The following is a 3,488-nucleotide window of genomic DNA, read 5'->3' as shown; positions in this document are numbered from 1 at the left end:
AACCAAGGAGGAAGAGATGGTCATGGGCAGGAAGAGCTGGGGAGTGAGTGCTAAAGCGTGGGGCTTCTTTTAGGATACATAAATATGTTCTGAATTAGATCATGGTGATGACTGCACAATCCTGTGAATAAACTAAAAATCACTGGACTTTATACTTTAAATGAATTGTGTAGTAGGCAAATTATATCTCAACAACTAATCAATAGTATCTGCACAGAGATAAACTAAAAACAAAAAACACAACCAAGGGCTTAGAAACAAAAACACTCATATAACCGAACATGATATATTATAGCACTGAATTTTTAAATCAGTGGCAAGAGTTAGAGAATTATCAGAAAATGATTTGGGCATAATATGTTATTCATATGGAAAACATATGAAATTGGATTTTTACCTTATACTCAACAAAATGACTCATTCCAGAAGGAATTCAACAGTAAATGTTATAGACAAAACTGAAAGCATTTTGTGGGTGGTAACTGTTACACACACTTTAAAAGAGAATTTGGGATTGTCTAGCACATTTGAAGATATGCATAACCTATGTCCCAGCAATTCCACCTCCAGATGTATTCCCTAGAGAAACTCTTATACATGAATACCATGAATACCCATTGACAAAAGTGTGTACGCCACTATTATTTGTCATAATGCGGAACAGAAAATCCGCAGCTTGGCTCTGGAGCACTGCATGGTGACATGGGCGAGTAGCTCAAATGTAATATGGAAATAAAAGAGACGGTCTTAGAATAACACATCAAGTGTAATTCTGACCTATAAAGGCTGAAAATATACAAACTAAATAATATAATATTTAAGATATGCAGAAATACGCAATGGCAGTAAAGTCATGAAATTAAGGTCAGGTGTAATTGACACCTTGAAGTTTCTTGTAAAGCTATACTGTAAGTATGGGGATTTTTGCTTTATTATTTTTAAAATTATATTTAAAAGAATGGTAGTTTATAATCTGTTTCAATATATAATTATTATGGAAACAGTTTCTGGTATAGATTTCAGTTGGATGGTGAGGAGGTGAGGTAATTTTTTTAGAAGTTATTTTTGGAGGGGCGCCAGGGTGGTTCAGTCAGTTAAGTGTCTGCCTTCTGCTCAGGTCATGATCTCAGGGTCCTGGGATCGAGCGTTTCGGGCACTCTGCTCAGTGGTCCCTCTACCTCTGCCCCTCCTCCCTGCTCGGGATCTCTCTCTCAATTACATAAATAAAATTTTAAAAAAGAAAAGAAGTTATTTTTGGAAACTCAGGAATTCCAATTAACCTATTTAGTCATCTTTGTAATTAGTAAAGCTATTACATGAAATAGTAAATGGATATGAGATCTGATCTAAATATAATATAAAGGTTGTATTAAAATTTCAATGTTTACTAGTAAAGAGTAATTTAAAATACAAAATTTTGATAGTTTACAAACTGAGGGAGAATCCTTTCATTCCTTAAAACAGATCACAGAGCTATCCTTTATCTGTTCTTAAGCCACAGGGTTTTATTTGTTTTGTTTCTAAATAGCAACTAATTGAAGGTGAAGAGGTGAATACCTTACTTTTGTTGCTCTCCTGAAGAATCAAAATGGACAATAGCCTTTGGGCTGGGTGTATTAAAGATATGACCTTCCGGGCGCCTGGGTGGCTCAGTTGGTTAAGCAACTGCCTTCGGCTCAGGTCATGATCCTGGAGTCCCGGGGTCGAGTCCTGCATCGGGCTCCCTGCTCAGCGAGGAGCCTGCTTCTCCCTCTGACCCTGCCCCCTCTCATGTACTCTCTCTCATTCTCGCTCTCTCAAATGAATAAATAAATCTTTAAAAAAAATAAATAAATAAAAAATAAAGATATGACCTTCTTAATTTATAAATTCTTATAGGTAACATTTACCATATTATCAGGATAAACATTTCAATTAAAAAAAAAAAATCCCATCAGAAAAAAAGTGATTCTAACATAAATTAACTGAAGTCCATCTCTTTTTTTTTTTTTTTAAGATTTTATTTATTTATTCATGAGAGACAGAGAGAGAGAGAGGCAGAGGGAGAAGCAGGCTCCCAAGGAGCAGGGAGCCCGATGCGGGACTCGATCCCAGGACCCTGGGATCATGACCTGAGCTGAAGGCAGACGCTTAACCATCTGAGCCACCCAGGTACCCTGAAGTCCATCTCTTTAATAGTCACTCTTTATAATTCTTAGTGGAATGTTTCCTTAAAATCAGCTTTACCAGAAAGTGTGATGAGAAAGTAAATTTTAGTTTTGATTGCTTTAGGATATGGAGGCAGTTCAACATTTCATTCAGGAATTTAATTACACCATTTGTAAGGAGTTTATGGTGGACTGGCCCAGAGCCAGGCTCCCGTGCCTTGACAACGCACTTAGGTGAGGATGAGATTCTCCCCTCCATATGGCACCTCAAGGAAAGGAGACTACGCATATGATCTATTTTGTTAGAACTATCTCAAGTTTATTATTAGGCTTTATCTCTTCTTAAATCTTCCATTTCCTATTGTACTGTCAAATTAAAATCCCCATGTGAGTCCATTTTTACAGGTGTACCAGTGAGGGTCTACAGAGTGAGGCTCTGATGGTTTGGCAGTCAACACAGATTCATATAGGAATACCAGATCTGAAGGGAGCTACGAAAAACACGGAGAATATAAGCCAGAGAGACAGAGGGGAGAATGGCTTTATTTTTGCTCTCTCATGGAAAGCTCTTTCTTTTTCATAATTACCCAAAACTGAACTCATCCATCCATCCATCCATCTGTCCATTCATTCACTGAGTCAAATAAATACGTTTTGAAAATTACTGTTATGTCTGGGAACTGTATTAGGTACTACTGTAAAATTCCTAGAGTGTTTCCCAAGAAATTTCTCTGTGACATTACCTGGCACTAAAGGTATAAAGGCTATATAAGGGATTGAAGAAGATTAAACAAGTTTGTTTACTATAGAACTTGGCACAAGCGGTGGGAAGGACATATCACCTGAGCAAAGGAGTTGCAGAATGTGAAACAAGTTTGTTTACTGTAGAATTTCTCACGATCATTAAAATAAATATGCATTATAAATCTCCAAAAGAAGTATATTTATTCAGGCTTTTCTAAGGTTATTTGACTGAATAATCATTTTCCGTCTTTTTTTTTTATTACAAACAGTATTTTGGAATAAATTTTTCAAGGGAATATAACTTGGAATTATTGATCTAATAAAAGGTTCTGACTGAAGATCTGGTTTATTTCCAATTTTTGTGTTAGTATAGACAAGACCAGGATTGGGATTTGGATAGATCTAAGGGCTATTGTTACTATGGCTACATTATATAACTAAGTCATTAAAATATACATATGTATATGTATTATATACATATTCTATGTATCTGTAATATTTGTGTATACACACACACACAGATTATATAATAATATACCATAGAAAGTTATTTCGAGAATGACATATAAGAACATATTAAATTAATTAAGCTCAGCA

The sequence above is a fragment of the Mirounga angustirostris genome, unplaced genomic scaffold, assembly GCF_029215605.1.
Source record: "Mirounga angustirostris isolate CCGP_5_RB_7025 unplaced genomic scaffold, mMirAng1.0.hap1 SCAF_9, whole genome shotgun sequence".
NCBI lineage: Eukaryota > Metazoa > Chordata > Mammalia > Carnivora > Phocidae > Mirounga > Mirounga angustirostris.
The sequence above is the reverse complement of the archived record's forward strand: the minus strand, read 5'-3'. Positions refer to the sequence as shown.